We start from the raw sequence: 19,477 nt of genomic DNA, 5'->3' as shown, positions 1-19,477 counted from the left end.
GAAGAGCAGGCTCAGGGGACACCTTATGGCTCTCTACAACTACCTGAAAGGAAGGTGTGGGGAGCTGGGGGTCGGCCTCTTCTCACAGGTAATTAGTGATAGGACTAGAGGGAATGGCCTCAAGTTGAGCCAGGCGAGGTTTCAGTTGAAAATTAGGAGACATTTCTTCTCAGAAAGAGCAGTCAGGCACTGGGACGGGTTGCCCAGGGAGGTGGTGGCATCACCGACCCTGGGGGTGTTCAAGGAAAGGTTGGACGTGGTGCTTAGGGACATGGTTTAGTGGGTGACATTGGTGGTAGGGGGACGGTTGGACCAGATGATTTTGGAGGCCTTCTCCAACCTTAATGATTCTATAATTCTATGATAACTAACTCCCTAAGATCTTTCATGCAAAAGCTTCAAATTTAAATTTAAGACGTAGAAGAAATTGTAACAACATCTTTGAGGAATGGCATCACACAGAGCCTGTGACAGCCCATCACGTATGATTAAACCAGTTCCAGTTCTGGGAGAACTAAGTATCATAAACTGCACCTTAACTGAAAATTCACCAAGACAAAGGCATCCTCAGAAGCCTCCAGGTATCCACAGAACATCTCCAGGGATGTTTTGAACCTGAGATCTTCCAACATTTCTGTTTAAAAACTGAACACATGAAAAATATTTTGGAACAAACTGCACAAACAGGATACATCTAAATTAGATCAATTTGTTTCGCTGTTGAGTAATAACAAGTTCATAGAAATCTGTGTTACTGAATGTTTGCCAACCTCTGTAGGAGAAGAAGGTATATTTGGATAAATTTCTCTGCAACTAGTTCCTTCAGGCTGGGGTCAGGAGAACACTGGGGCAGCTGTGGTAAAAACAAAACAAACAAAAAAAAAAAACATAAAATGCTACCACAAATGCTTTAAGATCTTGATCAGGTCAATGATCACATTTTAATCACCCTTCTGGTATCTTTCCGTCACAACGTAGCTCTAAAATCATGCAAACTTTCGTACTTGTAGGCCACAAAAGAGATACATGCTGCTTTTTTATTGGTGAAATTCAGCTGCAAATCCCATCTAGGCCAGCCCTGCCTGTCTGCACAGCAGGGGCTTTGTCATATGTTTCCTTTCAAACATTTCCTATTGACAGTCATATTTTCCATATACAGGCTCAAGAACTAAAACAGCACTTCAGAAATTAAAAATTGATTTTAGCTCCAAAAATCTGACTGTGTAGGGAAAAAAAAAAAAAAGGAAAAGGAAGAAAAAAAGTAAAATGAAAACATCCCTATCTCTCTATCTCTAAAGGCTGCTTTAAACATGAAAAGTGTTTGGAGTCTTTTTCACTTGGTTGTTTTCACATCGCTGATGTCTCTTCGTGTTTCTCAGGATGACGGCAGTCCCTTTTCAAGATGTGATTTGTTCCCCACTGACTGCTGGGACCGCCTGCTTCATCACTAACTCCCCAAGGCCCCTCATTACAAAACCCTGGGTTTAAATTTGAGACATAAAAGGAAGTTGGGCAGATGCAAGATAGACATTAGCCATAGCTTATTAGAAAAATAGTTCTTAATAGTCTTGATAGGAATAAGGTTCTTTATCTTCTAACCCCCAGATGGCACATGCACAAAGAATAAAGAGTTATAACAAGGTTACAACAGGCTTAGTGTCATGTTTTTAACTGCATTCAGCAAGTATTTGTGGAGGGGCAGTGTCAGGGAAAATTTCAAGTGAGGTTTTACATATATTTATACTGTCTTTATGTTTGTGTTATGATAATTAGCAAAATGACTTGGTTGGGATACTTAAGTCATTTAAATTACATTTTATGACATAGAATTAATGAAAAAAATACACCAGAAATGGTTCGTTTTTGTTTTATAATTCAAATAGCATTAAAAGCATGATTTAATTAGCTATCTTTTCATTTTTGACCTAGAAGGAAGCAGGGAGTGATGCATTTGCTCACTACGCTGCAGGTGATGTCACCAACCACTCCATGTACAACTGTGCAGCTCCAGATGAGCGGCCCCCAGACCCTGCAAGAGTCCCTGCAGGGAGGACTCCATGCGCATTGTCCTGGTCACAGGCAATCCAGATGTCTGCTCCTTCCATGCTCTCCCTGAAAAACAGACACCAACTTACATGAAAACAAACAGCGGTGACAAACATTTTCAGAGGTCCAGTCGTTTTTGGAGTCCGCTTTTCCTGGGTGCAAGTGAAGTGTATCAGATTGAGCAACTAAAACTAGAGGCACCCAAAATTAATGGACTTGGTTGAAAATGAAGGTCTTATATATATCTGGATCTAAATCCTGCAAGCTCTGGAGTTCTCACACTTCATTTTCCAGACCCCAGCGCTGCAAGGCCGTACAAAACCTGGTATTTCCATGCTTTTCTGCCAGCTGGTTTGCACAACCCAAGGGCCCATGAAGAGGAACAGTGCCCCTGCTGCTGCAGGATGCTATGCCACACTGCCAGAAAGGGGACACTGAGTTAGAAACACACAGGCATTGCCCCCCATCAGTAATTAAAGAGACGTCCTCCCCTTGCCGAGTCTCACCTTCACCTGCAACAAACCCTTGCCCAAAAATATTAATTTCCTCTAACAGCTTGTTTCAATTTACCAATTACTTTGCCTCATAGCATTTGTTCTCCCTTTCTCTCTGAAGAAAAGGCCTCAGGAACTATTATGTCAGCTGAGGATTTATGAGTTACATACGCTTCAGCCTATGGCACTTAGGACGATTATTTTTTTTCCTTATAGGCATTTCTTGGAAGGTACCTGTCTCCCTGAGGACAGTATGAAATCTTGTTAACACTAATGAGACAGATGCCCTAATGGCAAGAAAGAATAAACAATCAAGTGCACCTTTCTTACTTTTCACTGATCCTCTTTGAAGTCTTACTGTTCAAAGAGCCTGCAAGAAACTCGTATCTCTCTCCCACGAGAATTAGTCAACAATTATTCCTCTTCCAAGAGAGATTTATTTTGAGTCAATGTTTTTCAAATCTATCTATTCATCAGGCTTACTCATGCATTAAGGATGATTTTCAGTGTACAATAGAAACTCCTGAAACAAGAAGCAATTAGAAACATCTGATTTCATGATGCATTTTCCCTCCATCAAACCAAGCAACTGTTTCCACAAGGAAAATGTAAGGACTCTCTGTCTTCCAAGCAGTTATTAAGGGTACAGAAGAAGCGGCTAAATTTCAAAAGCTGAAATGCAACAATAACTTGGCATGCAATGAAAGTTGTCAAATGACTGAATTTAGTTGTACGACAGTGGAATAAACATCAACATAAACTCAGCTCCATTCAGCTGAAAGAAAGCAGCTAACAATGCAAGCAACAGCACCCAGCCAGGAGCATGGGTCAGAAAGTCTTGGCTTTGCCCTTGGTTTCTTGCCTAACTTCAGGCAGGCTCCACGGTTGCTTTGCCTTCATCCTGAATTGTAAGGGGTCACTGAGTGTTATTTAAGAATGAACATTAAAAAGGTAATGATACTTTTTACGGGTGCTTAAAATGAAGCACAAGTTTAAGCGTTATACTGATGCAGGAACTCAGAGCTGCTACAGTCAATGGGCTGCTGCCATGTTCTCGTCTGAATAATGTTCTCTTCTAAATGATGATTAGTGACATCCAATATTATATAAGTTCTTAGATATGATCTATAACCAAACTAATAGTTGTAAAAACACATCTTTTCTTAGTCAAATTGCACAGCCCAGAAGAAAGCAAATTAATCCACAAGGCTACACAGATATTATGTTGCACTTTTCATAGAAACCATAAAATATGGCCTGGCTAGGAAAAGTGAAAAATTAAACACCGTGGCTTACTCAACTGTTATTTCTGTGTGTCACATCACAGAAAATATTCATGTGGGGCAACAGAAGTACTCTCTAGCAACGGTTTCAAAAAAAGAGTTCTTACAACTTTGCCTTTCTGTCTCTGCAACACAAATAGATGCAGAAAAGTTATGCTACAAAATATGCCTACTTCTGTTTTCTTCTCCTTGCTTTCTTTTGTGATTTTATTTCATTTCTGGCCTCTCCATATACAGAAAACTGGCCCTGCGGACACATCAAGCCAGGTAATGTTCATAGGTGAACAGTGCATCTTGCAGTACAGCAGGCAAGTTCTCCCGAGGGGGAAATGTCAGCATAATTCACCAGCAAGTAAACAAACACAACTAACAGGCAAGGACCAAATGCAATGCATTCTTCCTTTTTACCGTCACTAAGACAAAGAGCCAAAGGGTGGCAAAATGGAAACAGGCTGCAGCCTAAGGTGCTAAAAAATATATAATACTTTAAAACAAAGAGAGAGAAAAAGAAGGAAAGAGAGAGAGAGAAAGAGAAGAAGCTATTTCAGAAATATAAATTAGAAACAGAATCCAAACACAAGAGAATATTGAGCTTCTTAAATTTATTCTGGAAATGCTCAATGGTTCCATCAGCACGGTGTAATTCTGCACCAGCTTCTGAAACGGGAGCCGTGGGAGCAAACATCGTCATTGACTGGTGGAGAATAAGACACTTCTCCAAACCTGTTATGACCTGGCTACTGAGAGTACCCATGGACTAGACTCAACACTCATCGAGAGCTTTTTCATTCCTGGAGAACAGCCAATGCTTTGCCCCTGGACTGTAAAACCACAGAGTCCTTTACAACCACACAGCAGATCACAAAGGCTCACGCCACAGGTCCCACACTGAGACAGAGCACGCTTCCTAGAAAGGCATTTAGTGACCGAATTCACCACAGTCCTCTGTACATTGTGACCACAGTCCCTCATCACACTGCAGATGTTTTTTTTTTGCATGGGTACAAGCAAACAACGAGACAGAAGGAACTGTTTTGCCACCCAAATAAATGTCTTGTGTCCTCTCACTGAAATGCATTAACATCACCAAGAGTCCTTTCTACTTGCTTGCACTGCTTAGTACATCACAGATCAGCACCTGGGCAGGTGATCTAGGCACCTTAGTCAGCACTACCTGGTCACAGCACCACCACTACTGCACAGTCTGCAGCTGAGGACATCAGCTGTGAAATACCACCACAATCTGCTAGTGATCTGTCCCATCTCCCACACATAGAATGGTTTGGGTTGGAAGGAGCCTTAAAGACCATCTAATTCCAACCCCCTTGCCATGGGCAGGGACCAGGTTGCCCAAAGCCCCACCCAGCCTGGCCTTGAACACCTCCAGGGATGGGGCATCCACAGCTTCTCTGGATGGAGAACATGGAGCCCCTTCCCTACTGTAGTCTTCAGCCACTGTGCATACACATTCCAACAACCCTTTCTTCTCACAGGTTCCACAGAAAAAGAGTAAACAGCATTGTTAATCATTATATATATATATGTATGCACACACTAATTTATTCTTACATATACAGTAATTAATTATTACTGTTGTTGTCTTGCTTAGACTGTAAGCTCTTCAGAGTTAAACCAGACAACATTTTCTATCATATTCAGCATACTGTGGGCACCACTGAAGAAGTTTAAAGCCTGTTGCACTGCTCGACCAAACAGCAGACACAGAAATTAAGGGGAGTTTTGCAGCTGAATCCCTTAGTCACCCATTTATGCTCCCCCTTCCTCATAAATCAAAGCACAGGAAAGCAATTTAATCACAAATAAATACAGAATTAACACTACAATTCAGTTCCTTATGCTCTTTCCTAGTTGCTTTTGGTAAGTAGAGTCAGCAAACAAGCAAACAGCAAAAGAAAAAAATAATGAAAAATTAAAAACCCTGCCAGTATCACTCTGCTGCAGATTTCATGAAGTCCTATTCCAGTCTGAAATCGAATATTCTTCTAGTTCAGTGCAGTGTGGTTAAATAACTGGATTTTTCAGTCTCTTAATAAACATCTGATTCTACTTGTATTACTGCAAAGCTCTGAAATTGCAGACTATACTTAAATATTTGTTTTATGTAAATAGGCAGCCCAATCACAGTGATGTGGCCAGATTTCCTTTACTCAGCATTCTGTTCTGTGATATGTAAATATGCTTGCAAAAGGACATGGCCAGGAGGTCACTGTGATAGCTTAGTAAAAATGTAATAGAAATGGGCAATGGAAACAAAGGGGAAGGAAAACAAGCCAACTATAAAGAATACAGTAATTAATGCTACATAAATCATTACTGAAAAGGTTAAAGACTCCGCTGTCTTAGGAAACAGTGCTTCTCTCCCATCTCACAAAAAAATGCAGCCAAAAACACAGTAAGGGCAAATAAAACATTTAGGTGCACAGAAAGCCTCTAACTAAGGGTCGGAAAGATAAAAGATACTCAAAGAATAATGAATGAGAAGATACACAAGAGATGTATAAAAACAGAAAATGCCATGAAATTAGCCCTTTACCCTCCCTGAAAACATAAACATCAGGATATACAAATAAACTAGGAGAAAGTAACATATTCTATGTGGGGTGGCAGAAGGTTTCCCATGGGGTTACCCTGGGGAAGATGGGGTCAGAAGACACCATAAAGGCTAAACGTCTTTAAAGGATCCCCAAATCCCACAGAAGAGACATTTAAAAAAAAAAAAAAAAAGTATTTTACTGAATAAGAAAACAGTAATTGCTTTGAATTAAGAAGCAAATTAAGAGACAAATTCCCTTCTAGGAAGATTATTCCATAACGTCTATCAGTGGGACAAGTTTTCCCCTTCAGCATCTGCTAACAGTCAGGGCCAAGGGGCACCACGCTGCCCGAACCCTCCCAACACTTCCTATTTTATAGCAAGTCCTGCTAAGTGCCTCGGGCAACTCTGCTCCTTGGTATGAAAAAATGATAAACCTGCACCAGCATTTACACTGATGAGATGTTTTGAACAGAACACCAGGCAGATTGATACGAGGGGTCTGAAGAAGAGCATGTGTGCTACGCTTTGGGCTGCCAACCCCAGCCTGCCTTGCCATGGGGTCTGGCTCCAGTGCACAGCATGTCCCAAGCAAAAATATTACGGGAGCATTTGCTGCCTTCACACTCCCAGATGCAGTACCTACTGCTCCTGACTCCACAGGGCCCTCTCCTGAAATCACCCTATTACACCAAATTTAATTAATTGATTAATTCATGCCTCTCTGTCAAAAAATGCCATAATGGGGCTCCCTTTCTACATTGAAGATTGAATTTATAGGAGGGCTTGATGGCTGTGCAGCATGGTAATATTCGCAAAGGCCACTCTGACCTGAGAGCTTTACGATGGGTTTTGACTTCACATAATTGCCAAGGGCTTCACACAACACCAAGAATTTGGCCTTCGGCAATATATATATTTATAACCACCCCAGCTTTCAGCAGTATTAGCTGTAACACGTGCATTCATGATGATGGAGATTGCCTCAAGGAGAAAACAGAAGTCTCCAGGATTTTTCCCCCTCCAGGCTGAGCCTTGCCTGTCTCTCACTCACACAAAGCAGTGACCCAGCCGCTATGAGTGACAACCGGAAAAAAAAAAAGATGACATTTCCTGACCTTTAAGAAGTGTTCACTGATCATAACTAACTGCACTATTTCACACATCTTGTTACTTATTAGATTAGCTATAAAGAAAAAATGAAAGCTGAAATTGAGTGTGTTGTGCTCTTTATGGAATACTACAAGCAATGTCCTGTTTTCAGTGCCGTGACTGCCTTCAAGAGAAGGGGGAAGCCCTGGTCTGCAGTTGGTACTCAACTCCCACTGGACAGAAGGACTGAAAATATTTGACATCAGGTAAGACATAAAGTGTACATACATTGCAGAAGCAGATTTATAAATTTATTAGCTAGGTTTAAAAATAAAAAATAAATCAGTTTTTGGTTAGAATAGATGCTGCACTTATTTTATTTTTAATTAAAACCTGAGTAAAACAATAGTTAACAACAGATAGTTCAAGAGAAAACAAAGATTCAGTTGGACTCCGTATATGTAGTGTACACATATCCACAGTCAGCCACACTGAGAGAGTAGATCTTTCATGCAGTCAGAGCATGGGGCCGGGGTTTACACCCAGGCACAAAGATAGCTCTGAACGAGCTCGTGTAGGTCCTGAGCACACCATGGTCAGAGCAATGTACTGGTCACATCAGTACTGGCCGTCTCTGCAGGTATTCAGCCAGGGCTCTACACGAGCTTTGCAACTGGCATTAAATCCCACATTGGTACAGTTTATCCTCTCCGTACCCAAATGGGACAGCTCAGGACCACTTGGTGCATGCACTCATTCACGTGGATGCAAGAGAGCATCTCGAGCTTGGCATCCAAGAGGGTACTACCACACTGAATCTCATTCAGGATACTAAGTGTATTCAACTCACTGCAAGGGAGCGTTTTGGCAGTTCAAGCAAAGAGAAAGCCTCAGGACTGCAGAGAAAACAAATGACTAATCTCTCTCTCACAAAGACTAACTTCAGCTGAAGATGAAGCTGACTGGAGACTACTCCCAGTTGCTCCCAGGTTACATCTGTCCTCATGGTGCTACCCTTAGGCAAGTGAGGTCTTGTGATGGGTCTTCTAACATCACCACAGCACCCGCCATGCCCTAGGCATCCTTTCAGCACTTCTTGACACAAACAAAGGAGAATGAGTTTCTACAAAAAAAAAATCAAGCTTTTACCCTGACTCCCACCAACTTTATCTGCACCAATGCTGCCTGCCAGCATCATATGATGATTCAGAGAGTCCTGGGAATGGACACGTCCCAAATATCACAATGCTTTCAGCCTCCTCTGATCAGCACTGCAGGGCCAAAGGAGGAGTTGGGAAAAAAAAAAAAAAAAGGTTCAGCTAGGCAGGATGGAAGAGCATGACTGTTTTTTGATGGGAGGTACTGTGGGTGGGAAAAGGAAGCTTGAATACCCTCTAGTCTCCTTGTTCAACCACAGGAACAGTGCTTAAAGGAACTTATTTCATCTTCTGGCCACAGCTCTTCTCTCACTTGTGTGTCTGGATTTTGACAAGAATAATTAGGGTTTTATAAGAACTTGGATTGACCAGAATATTCAGCTCCTTTTCCTTTCCGATGACTGTTACTAACAATTTTCCATTATGACCCACATCCACAGGCAGCATCATTCACCCATGTGGCTCCCACAAGGACATTGCTATTGGTTTCCAAAAACAGCAATTTACACAGGTCAGAAATCAGGTTTCTAGCTATCCCGGTATGAGTATACTAGTGAAATATCACTCCACTGTGTCAGTTATGCTATTAAGATCATTAATTTTATTTTTCCGTATTTTTAGGTCTTAATTACTTCACATCACTCGGTTTCTTGAGTATAGACAGGCTCTTATCTTTTATTTATGTCATGAACTTATATATATATATATGTTTATAAACACTTTTTTTAATCTATGTCATACACCATACACTGATATATTTTGTATATCTAGTGTTGTATTTTAACCAAGCAGCATGCCAGGAAAAACGATATTGGTGTATGTTTTCAAGTATAGAAGCAATGATGTGGAAAATTGAGAAACAAGAATAAACTCCCAAGTGGTGGGCTGGAATACTTGGAAGTGGCATTAACAAGTATGTCTGCTCAGGAGCTCTCACAACGGGACTATCACCTTGCAGTTAAAGATATGTTAGACAATCATACTAGATTTGCAACATGAAACACAAACTAATAACAAAATCTGAGGACTTACAATCATTCTGCAGTTCTGTCCTCTAAAAAACCGCATTTCCTTCTCATGTCTTTATTGTCATTCCTAAGAACATCCTCCTTATCCAAATTTCTAATGAAAACAAATGCTAATGGGATTTATTGCTGAGCAAGGGTGCAAACCAGCCTCCAGGAACATCACTCATGAAGCGAATACTTACTTATTCATTAGGCAACAGACTGGAATCCAGTGAGGATTTCTCACCCATATCTGTAAGAAAAATGTAACTATGGATTCATCACCTTCTCTAAGCATTTACCTTCCCTATCTGTTTTCTTCCCTCCTCTAAATATATATTAACTGTATTTCTCCATCTTCATGCCTATTAGAAAAGTCAGTTCAGATCACCATAGATGATTCCTACACTTCACAGATACACCTGACAATACTTCGTTCACAATATTTCCATTAGCTTGTGTCTTAACAGAAGGGCTTGCGTTGTCAAAATTGTTTTTTAATCAATTGAAGTGAGAAAATAAGATTTGGAAAAAAACTAAGACTTTGCACTACCTGTTCAGTGGATGACTACTGCATTTATGGATTGGTATTTATGCTCATCTGTGCTGTGCAGGTTTATTGCTCCTTATCATGCACTATTGCTGATGAAATAGGTCTGTAAGATTTTGTTGTTACTTTTTACAGAAATAAGTAGAAATTCAGAACCCAGATCAATATGAATCTAAGGGAAAAATGGTATTCATACTTCGTGGCCACGTGGAATGGGAGGTAAACAAAAAGAGGGATTAACAGCCTTAAAAGTCAAGTACCTGTCGGTACCATAAGTGACAGAGGTTTCAGTTGGACTCGCAGTCTCCAGTACGTTACAGAATCACGACACTGCTCATAGTGCAGTGCTCTAAAAACACAGCCGATGGGAGGGGAACAGGGGACTGCCCTGAAGGCAAAACATGGGAGAAGCAACAGAGAAGGCGGCAGAGAACACAGATACATCCCCATGGAAAGGAAGGGGAAAAAGCCAATGGCAAGAGACAGTGGCTGAGGGGATTTTCATCTCCTTATACTTAGTGCACAAATTTCCTGACTTCTGGATGCCAGCACGGACACACAGCTCCCAGTGGCCAGACCCTAGGCTCCCTCACAGGAGTGATGGAAATGTTCATTGTGTTGTGTCTGCTGGATGTGACAAAACCCAGCTAGTATGTGGTGCTGGGAGAAAAGAGAAGACAGACTGCTCCAGAGGCAGACTGCAGATCACTGGGGTGAAAGCCAAAAAGGCAGTAAGGGCTATTGAAGCCTGGCACAGTCAGCACAGCCCGAAAGGAGGAAAACTGTCAAATCAGTTCTTCATCAATGATGGAAAGCATCTGAATGAGGGAGAACCAGGCAGAAGGAAACCTTTGGGAAGACTCACCAGAGAGCTGCAGTGAGGCTGGCAAGCTTCCCACCTCAGGAGATAAGGGCAGCTAAATCTGTGCAAGAACAAAGGAGGAACAGTTTGGGTGGAAAAAAGCCAAGAAAGTAGTAATGTTCTCCTGTCCACCCATCACGAGAGAGAATAAAAATCAGGCTCAAATTGTTTCTGGGTTGACATGAATGGGTGATGTCAAGGGACAGATGAGGCTCCAGGTGCTACCCAGATGTGCACCCCATCAGCCACGTGCACACAGGCTCTGGTTTCAGGGCCTCTGGCTGGGAATGCAAGAGCAAATATCTACAGGGATTCTTGCATATCAGGGTCACATTTCAGATCAGGTGCAGCTTCTTTGGCTCTGTAATTACAGGAAAATGTAGTTTTATACACAGCTAAACCAAGAGAATTAAAACTAATCTCAAATGCACCAATCAAAAATGTATTCCCACCCCTGCAATGCTTACAAACAATGACCAAGGAAGAAGTCCAGGTCACATACCATTGTGCTGCGATTAGCTTGTCATAAGCATGAAAGCCTACGTAATACATCTTACCTCACATCAGTGACTGACTGCTACTCCTTGGTCAGCTGCCACAACCCATCTGACACTATAGCACTATGCAAAGTTACAACATTTCTGGGAAGTTCCTAAATTTCAACAGCAGAACTGTGAAGCTCCTACTTCTCCATTCCTTGCTTTCTCATGAAGACAAAGCATTCCAGCTTAATTCTGCATTTATTTTCACCTTGTTTTTTGTTGTTGTTGTTGTTTTTTGTTTGTTTGTTTGGTTGGTTGGTTTTTAAACAGCAACAGAGTAATTTTAACCACCAATATTCTGACATGAAACTTTTGCATTGCACTTTTCTCCTTGATTTACTGGCTTAGCTCAGCCTGACGGCTTTACTCCAGCATTAGTAGTTCTTCTGATTTTTATTTCTCATTTCCTTCATGTTCTCTCTGCACAAAACTGTAAATTACTATTTTGAATAGACTGCATCACTTCTGCAGAACAGCTTTAACCCACAACTCCTCTTGAAGTCAGTAGGACTCTCCATGCACCTCCCAACCAGAGCGGGTATGCCATAGCCTGCCCCATTTCATGAGTCAAATCAAAGCTTTCCAAGTAGGATATGCAAACTGATTATCCACTCTGCAAAGTGAGTTTCAGTAGGTGCAGAAGGCATTTAAATCTCCCAAATTTAGTTGTTCATCGAACATCCAAATCTGGCTTCAACTATCCTTAATTTCTCTATTTTTTTCTTTCGTTCTTTTTTTTTTTTTTTCAAAAAGTCTGGCTTGCATTTTCTTTTCTTTTTTATGAGATGGCTACATTATTTTTTAACTATCTGTTCTACATAAATAATAAAATATGGTTCTTTATCTTCTTCCCTTCCAAAAAACATTAAGAAGACAGGTTGGCCCCTGTGTACCAAGTCAATTCCTAGATTCACCATCAAGGGAATGTGCCTTGTCATATTATTTTTCAGCGTGTCCTTTTTCTTCCAAATTGTCAAGACTTGAATAAGAATGAGAAGCTATTATACAGCACAGAATAAAAAGAGATTGCTCTGTAAATTTCTTCAAAATTACAACATTTCATGCAAATCAGCACATTTTAACAAACAGATTTGTTCTTCATCTCCAGTGTGTATAATTTGATTCCCTATTGGCTTGTAAAGTGGATGTTTTTCAGATTAATCTCCCTTGATCTTTTGCCCACATCATTTCAGTGTACAATAAAGACCACAGCAAAGCTGCAGTGCAGTTTAGAAACCCCGTGAGGTCATGGCTTTCCCCAAAGAGCATAATCCAGATCTCATTTCAGAAAGAGCCGAGTAGGATTTACATTTCTGAATGCACATTATGACGACTCTCCGGGCATTCAAGAAAAGTCCAGCAGACTTTTCCAGTAGTGTTTTGTCCCTGTTGTGCTAAAGCACCTTTATGGCCAACATACATAAGCAATCAAAAGGGAAGTTTATGTTTTGGGATTTTTTATTTGGTGTTTTTTTGATTGTTTGTTTTGTTTTTAAACACATAGTATATATGCAACCCACTGCACACCTCTTATGCCTTAGAAAAAAAGTTCTCTCTATTCTGTTTGTCCTCTGCTTCTTTTTTTTCCTGGTGTTTCTCAAGAAGAAACATTCTTCTGTTTGAGTAAGGACAGATGTAGCTACCATCTCAAGACTGCTCTGTGTTTGCATACTTTACTGTGAAAAAAAGCATCCCGTAGGAAAGATAAGACTCTACGCTATGAATCTAATACTCTTTAACCCAGAGGGCATCACCTCTAGCTTGATTTTCAGCTACTTTTCCCCAGATCATAGATTAAAAGAAAACCACCAGTAGCCTATCAATGGCAAATGCCCATACAACACTTAAAAAACAATTCCTTTCTCAACTGCTCTATTTCATAGCATTCATCCTGTACGCATCCCTACTCCAAGCCTCACATCACAGAAGCATTTGTTTGCTTTTCAGAGAAAAACACTGGGCAAGGCAAATCCAAGTTTTTATTCTTGCTTGACTGTAAAGGTCTGAAACATTTGAGTTTTCCATTTCCTGAACTATACATTGATGAAATATTTTGACAAGGTCAAATTGAACCATGGTTCATGGGCCATCGTAAATTTGATCTTGATTCCATCACTGAACTCTCAGAAATTAATTTTCTTATCTCCAGACCACAGAAATATGAATTAACCAGATTCTGGACCATTTATATTACATGAAGATGAATGCTAGCTCATCTTGGTGTAAGATAAATGCTAGATGTAAGATCTGAGCAACAGTTTTTCTTCTTTTCCTACTAATACACATAATCTGTTGAATGGTATATAGACCATTCCTCATCTTTCACCTGTCAGTTACAGTGTTCTTCAGAGACTCTGTTTGTCATTACCATTGAAAAGTGATTAAAAAATCTCTGGAAAAAAAAATCCTGTGCAAAATTCACATTGATGTAACGACTCGATACACATACATTTATCACACAAAAATAAATATTTTACTTATGTTACTACTCAGTTTTAATCAAGACTTCTTTAGGAGACTGAATTAATCAATCCGTTTTCTGTAAAATTTTTTTGGCATCTCCTCTCTAACAAAAGTTTAGCATGCCAATGCATGAAAACACAGCTGAAAATGCTGTACTTTATTAGGATTAGATGTTGAAAATTATGTTTAAGCATGGGCTCCCAGGGACCAGTAGAAGAGGGACATTAAGTACCTCCATTAACACCAGGACAGTGTACCAAGATATACCAAAGAGTATGACAGTGCATCTGTCCAGACACAGCACAAATTACTCCAGCTAGAAATGCAGAACTCCAAGGCACTTAGCCAAATTACACATGCAGTACCTGCCTGCCACCTATTTGCATACATGTACACAACTGCAAGTACACAGTTTTGTGTCCTGTTACAAGGGTCCACTGAAAAGAGCCTGGCTCCAGCTTTTTTTACTCCCTCCCAGTAGATACTTTGATGAGAGCTGAGCTTTGGTTTCTCCAGGCTCAAGAGTCCCAGCTCTCTCAGCCTCTCCTCATATGTCAGACGCTAGAATCTCTTCATCATCTTTGTGGCCCTTTGCCAGACTCACCCCAGTATGTCCACATCTATCCTTTAAGACTTGCCCTGATATAAATGCTGTCTTTAGGAAGAGGTATCAAACTCAAAGTCCAGCCCTCCAAAGTCATCAGCACACTGATAGAACAAAGTTATCAACCCTGAGTTATCCAAAACTATTCTGACAAAGCTAATAGTAAAGTTGACAGGAAAATTACATTCCCGCAGATACTATGAGATTCACCCAACGGGGTACATTCAAAGCATGGATAATCTAAAGTGAACCATGTATGGTGGGAGGCTATCCATTATTGCTATAGAAACCAGTTTCTGCATTGCTTGACACTTCCCTGCACCTGAATTAATTTTCACTCTGGACATGGCACTAGTTGGACTGATGGTTAGATTTAGTAAGGGACGGTTACACTGAGCTGTCAAGAAGTCCATTTAGCTCTGTACCATCTCTTTGAAAGTCAGCAGCAGATACTGAAAGAACATGAGAATAGTCTGTGCATGTCCTGGTTCTTCCAGAAGATGTCCTTACCACTTCTTGCAATTGGTACTTCAGGACCTTTCTGTTATTATTATGGTCTTGAGAAACAACGAATAACCACTTCCTTCTCCACTGCCTTATGATCCCACAGATTTTTCTTATTTCTTCCTTAGACTCTTCTTTACAAGCTTAACTACTAACCCAGCCATTGCCCCCACCAGAAGCAGCTATTCCATGCCCTAGGTCATTCATGCTTCCCTTTTCTGCACCCTCCCTTAGTTCAGCTCTCTTTTTAAAGCAATACTCAAGAAAGGAGCGTGGCATGTGTTCATACAGTGGCAAAAAGATGTTTCCTTTCCAGTTCTTAGCTCTCTTCTTAATTTCTAGCAGTTTATTTGCATTTTGAACACTGGAAAGCATGGAGTCAGTGTTCTAAGAAAACTGTTTAGAATGATTTCTAGTAACTAGAGTCCATAATTGTCTAGGTATTGCGCAGATGGCTTTTCTTCACATGTATTACTTGGCATGTAGCGACCTTGAGCTTTCTCAGCCAGTACTTCTCAACATTGCCAATGATCTGATGATACTGAATGATTATATTTGGTTGTTCTTATAAAAAATACCTCGTGAGGTGCTTCAAAGTTATTGTAGCTATATGCATGACTAGGGATTTACCTGTCCTTTCTCATGAATCTCCAGATAACAACCGCCTCTTTATCACAGCCTCTGGCAGTTGGTAGAGACCACCGCAGGATTTAGGATGCTGTGGTTCAAACCAGAAATCACTCAATACCCACACATCTGAACTCCAATTACAGGGAGTCTGACTTGGCAAACATCAGTCTGATATGGCCTGTCCCGGTGGACTGTTCCCGGTCCCTATGTGGGATGTTCCTCAGCCGGCTCTAAGGACCGAGTCCATGTGTGCACTTCTGTCTTTTCACAAATACTGACCTACCGAAAAAATAAAACTGAATCAAATGGAAGAACATAAATATTCTTCTGGTACTGCAGCAGCAATTTATTTCCCAAATGTTTTCATACATCTTGTGTGAAGTTAAAAATACATTTATTTCACCATTTTTTAAAGTATTCTGTATTTTCTGGAGCTCAGTGGACATTTATTAATCCGATATTACCTTATACTGCCCAACAAATCCCCAAGAACATGCTGTGTTTAATCAAGGATTTTCACAAAGAGGCTCTGGGAATACAACTTCAGCTTTTTTTACAGGCAGACATTTCAAAATCAGAGATGCACATGCATACTCTCATACAAGCATGCACATAAACACAGCCATCACTGTATAACTACAGTGCTATATATATGTAGCTATATAACAAGTATGACAAACTTCAATATTTAAAAACACATTTTTCTCTGCTCAGTTTTTCTGAGAGTCCATGCAATTTTTTTATATGAAAATCTGCTAAGGAAACCAGCAAGAAATTTCCCCCTAGAGCTATCATGAAAAAAAAAAATTATCTGCATATGGGGAATTTCATGTTTTTGTGAGCTCATAAAAAAGCACAACATTTACTCCTGTACTCCATAATGATTAATCTTGCTTTAATTTTTTACCCAAGCTTTAAAAAATGGTTCTGATATTTTACCTCAATAATGTGTTGAATAATCTTCCACAAGGGAACTAGCATAAACTTACGCTTTATTGGGGAGGTGAAATTTTATTGTGATTCTCCCACCATTAAAAAATTCTGTGTTGTAAAACCTGGCATTGAATACGTTAGTGTATATTCCAAATTTTGTATACACCCAGAAAGCTTACCTAAGACAAAGGAGACCAGGTAGGTTTTTAAACAGAAACTACTTCCAGAGCAAAATCTGACAGGTCTGCACAGCTGGAATAGGTTTGAGCCCTGGCTCTAAAGTGTTTTGGAGAGCATTTCTCTCTCCATATGGCCTCTAAGATCAGAAATTCTTCGGAGTTGATCTCAACTTCCAAGCTTAGATCCCTGAAATCTCAGCACAGAGGATAAGAGCAAATAGCAAAAATTGTCATTCACAGTGAAAGGCGTTCCATAGGATTCTTCTGAGATACATACATATGTATATATATATATATATATATATCTGTGAATATGTGAAAGGTATAATCAAAATGGAATTTGTAGCTACTGCAGTGGTTTGCATCACTGAGTTGGTTGTCTATGGCCAGAGCCCCAAAATCTATGCTTGTACACTACCAGCTTTCTTCAGACAAATGTCTTTCATCATTTACTCTATGTCCCTGAGCATTCTGCATCACTTAGTGTCTTTTGTAATGTATTTGTTTACTATTCAGTAAACCTCTTACACTGCTTTCCTGTCAGAACAGCTAGAGCTCTCTAGATTGTTTTGCAGCTCACGTGGCAAAAAGCAGCTCTTCTGAAGCTTACAAAATGTCATGATGCAACTATGCAACCTGTATTAACACTGCTGGGAGGCCCTTGTCTTTGTTCAAGGAAAAAATACACTCCTCCATTAATGTACATCTTATTCTCTCCGAATACATCCCACTATAAAATACAAAGCTGTGAAAACCTGGAATCTATAGACTACAGACCCATATCGCTCTTTCCATTTGCACACTCACTCAATCTTCCCAGTCTGCCATCTTCTGTGCTAGCCCCTCTAGCTATCAAGGAGAAAAGATAGGGCCTTTTGTGTTTCACTGTCTCCCCAGACAAATTACTCCTCCTTAAAAAAAAAAAAAACAACAACAAAAAAGCATCTTTAAGGAATGTGTTTCTTGAGAAAGCATTGCAAAAATTATTAGTAGCATCAGGGCTTATATGTGCAGTCGGCCTTCAAGCTGGGTCAAAATCAGCAGTGTTTAAGTATCTGGGCTCCTTCCTATGAAAAATGTTGGCCTTCCAGTCAAGAGTTTTACATTTCAGATCTAAAGGGCTTCTTAAGAACTTCAGTTTGGGTGCCCAGTGCTCCTACTCTTCTTTACAAACAGCATCCTCTGGTCAAATTAACACTCCAGACAAACACAGCTCCCCCATGACATCCCCATGGCCAAGGTGCTCCACGGCAAATACAGTCCTGGTTACGTCCACCTCCAGAGAAGACCCTAGAGCACTATAAGCCAGGTGAAATACAAATTTCAGCCAGCACTGCTTTTGACAGAATATTTTTAACCCACACTATGGGGAGATCTGTGCACTGGTGCTGAGCCTTGCTGCCTTGCTGAGGCAAGCAGATTTGTTGACAAACCCTAAACACCAAATAAATGAGCTAAGCCTTCTTGAGTGATAAATCCAGAGCCTGCAGCTGGGCAGTACCCAATGTGTAACACTTGGAAGAGCTGCACTAACGTGAACACTGGGAAAAGGAAACATCCAAGCCAGCTCACAACACAAGGGCACTCACAGTGCCAGCCCTCCAACAGCACAGAGTTAATGGAAGACTGTTATTTGCTGCCTCTGTCTCTTTTTTTGGCAGTGCCCCAAATTCATAATTAAGAATGATGCAAGTGTGATTAGAATATTCAGCAAAATCTGAATAGTTTATGATTTCTACCAAGTTATTTCCCATGAATCCAAAGAGCTCATAAGATCATTCTGAATAATAAAGTAAGTTATTCTTATAGGGACAAGGTATCATTATCTAATATTCATCATGACAGACTACAGTCATCTTACAATTTATACCACAGTATCCAAGATATTATCTAACACCCATTATCAGCTATGTCTTGAACTGCCTATATTACATTCAAATAAAAAAATCCAGACAGGTGAGATGTTCTATGAAGACGCCATTTTCAAACAAGAAATTGGGAAAAAAAATGCATTAACTGCTATAAACATAATAAACTCCTGCTGACGTCTCAAACTCATTACAGCAAACTAACAAGTATAAAGGCTGATTACTATGATAAAAGCAACAGAGAGAAAGGAAATATGATATCTGCTCTTCATTGCGCCAATCCACCTGACTGCTCCTTTTGGCTTCTGCCCAAAATGCTTCCCATCCTTTTTGTTAATGCTACATTTACAAAATAACCCTCCCCCGCCCCACACCCCATATCCCCCATTTTGTAATGCCAGACTTTGAACTCTGTTTAAAATATAAGGGATGCAATTTGCAGAGCTGTATTTACTATTTCTAGGGAAGTAATTTGACTGATGATTTCTCTTTCAAGTCCAAAAAGTTAAAGAAATGATACAGCACAGCTGATATGCCAGTTCCTTCCTCTGGCTTACTGATAATAAGATGCCAACAGAATGAAATTTAGCATCATGCAACTACGCAACTGGGTGCCGAACAGGTTTAAAATGGTTTAATCCTGATGAAAACCATACATAGGAATATAAAATTCACTGGGTATGTAATCAGTGGTAGAACAGGCAGATCC

General features: G+C 40.3%; 1 long non-coding RNA gene across 1 annotated transcript in view; it reads right to left on the bottom strand.

Annotated features, from left to right (window-relative positions):
• Positions 1-853: 853 nt before the first annotated feature.
• Positions 854-19,477, bottom strand: part of LOC308190891 — a 35,535-nt gene continuing 16,911 nt past the window's right edge. Inside the window, exon 3 of the long non-coding RNA XR_013947556.1 lies at positions 854-2,112. This is a non-coding gene — a long non-coding RNA (uncharacterized lncRNA). The remainder of the gene's footprint in view (positions 2,113-19,477) is intronic.

The sequence above is a fragment of the Anser brachyrhynchus genome, assembly GCF_964034855.1.
Source record: "Anser brachyrhynchus genome assembly, chromosome: 2".
Taxonomy (NCBI): Eukaryota; Metazoa; Chordata; class Aves; order Anseriformes; family Anatidae; genus Anser; species Anser brachyrhynchus.
This window is presented reverse-complemented; position numbering and strand designations above follow the sequence as displayed.